The following is a 2,250-nucleotide window of genomic DNA, read 5'->3' as shown; positions in this document are numbered from 1 at the left end:
AGGAACCTTTTAAACTTGATTTTGTTTATCGGTGCGGCTGCTCTTTGGTGAAGCGAGAGGAGCTGAGGTGGCATTTCGCAGGTGCTGTCCCCAGGATGGTACAAATGGACCGGGATGGACCGGCTTTTTAGATATCCAGGCCTACCCCAAACCAGCTTGACTCAAGGCGAGATGGCCTTTGCTGCGTTTTCGGTAGTTTCATTTCCTCTTCTTTCCCCCCTTTATTTTTCTGTTAAATAAAATCTTTGCATATATGAATGAGAGATATGCAGTGTCCGAAATTCGGCCAAATTCGCTGGTTTGCAGGCTGGCGAACCCGGTAAACCCGCAAAATTTCAGCAATATATGGCCATGTTTTAGCCAGATTTCAACCCCCAATTCCAGGTATTTAGTCATTTTGGGCCCAAATTTGATGTCTACGAAGGTGCGAACTTTTGGCAGAGTTTGCCGATTTGCTACCAGGCGAACCAGCGAAATCTTATCAAAAGTTCACCGAAAATCACTGATGAAGATTCGAAGTTCACTGCCGTAGTTGCCGTTGCTAGTCTACTACTAGTTCTCTTCTGTTTCTTTCTCTGCTTGCTGCTGCTACTGGTTCTCTTCTGTTTCTTTCTCTGCTTGCCGCTCCTACTGGTTCTCTTCTATTTTGGTGGTGCTGTTTTAGCACTGCCGCTACTACTGGTTCGACGATTTTCCGGTGATTTCGATCCATTTTTTATGTCGCTGGTCATCAGAGCTATCGAAAATCGGCGAAATTTCGCCGATTTTCGACGATATGTTGTTCCTTGATGTATACCATAATTTAATGCCAATAAACACATTGAAATTGTTAGTTTTGCCTAAAACCTCACCTAAATTGGTGTTCTTGATTGGCACATACCCGACTATATACGGGTAAAACTGGAATTCTATAACATTATTTTAAACAATTAAACCAAAATAAATATGAACAAGAACATTAAACATCATTATAAAATACTAGTATAAAAATACAACTAAGTATATACTTGTGCTAGCACCACCTGTATCATGTCAATGCCAAGTATTATGCCTTAGTGGATCTATTTATTGTGAGTCATGTGATATCATGCTACAACGCCCAAAGGCTATACTTATGAGCTTCTCTTCCATTATTTTTCTAAAGTCACTCCATGACATTTCATGCTAATGGTTATTGAAGTACAAAGAAACTAAAGCTCTGTAATTAGCGTCATCTATGAATGCAAAACTACTCCCATCGGGAGGGTAATGTGAATAGATATATGGAAGAAAGTCAAGAGACCCTGTTGGGTATGGTGGTGTTGGTGCTGGTGTTGGCTCATATGATAGTAGGTTTACTTTCATACCATATTGGTATACTACCTCCAACATACAAGTTGTCCCCCAGCCACTAGGAGGGATAATCAGGACACTCTAATGTTGAGGACCCCAACCATCATAACCCCTATAAGTAGATGTGGAGCCTTTAGAGTCATCCAAGCTCACAGATGACCCATCATTGTACCTGTTAATACAACCTAGAGGGGGTGAATAGGTTGCAACTAGTGGACTTGCCTAATATTTCAATTTAATTGCAAAAATCAAAGTAAATTGTAGAATTCAATCATAATTATAAATGCAATCAATCCACAAGACAAGTATTTTATAGTGGTTCGACTTTGCAAGTCTACGTCCACTCCTCTCTTGGCCTCAAGAGAGTATTCCACTAGTGAGTATCTTTCAATACAATGGGTAGAGATCAAACCCTTTACAATCTATGTTTACTAGGGCAAGAGCACCATTTACAATCTTTGTTCTAAGTAGGGCAACAACACCCTCTACCAATTCTACTCAACCTAGACTAAATTGAACAATCAATACAATTTGAAAAAATGAAGGATATTACCTAACAAGGGGAGTGACACTTTACCCCTTGTGTGAATATGATGCAATGAATAATGAATGTTCAAGATATGAGATGCACCACTAATGAAGTCCCAATGGCCTTCAATAACTCCAAGCTTGACTCCAATGAGCTTGCTTGACAACTTTGGAATGTCCTTTAAAGTTGGATGGAGTTGGAAGGCAAGTGATCAATGCTAGTTCACCAATTTGAGAGTTGTGAGGTAGCAATTGCTCAATGGGCAAGGTAGAGAGTCTCAAATGGGGGTGGTTGGGCTTATAAAGCAGGCATTCAATTGCTTGGCCCAACCTCCCAATGGATAGAAAATTTCAGTGAAATTTTAGTCCAGACGGACGTCCGTCTGATCA

Source organism: Hakea prostrata, chromosome 9, assembly GCF_041222555.1.
Source record: "Hakea prostrata isolate BN-2017 chromosome 9, UWA_Hpros_2, whole genome shotgun sequence".
NCBI classification, from domain to species: domain Eukaryota; kingdom Viridiplantae; phylum Streptophyta; class Magnoliopsida; order Proteales; family Proteaceae; genus Hakea; species Hakea prostrata.
Note: the sequence above shows the minus strand (reverse complement) of the source record.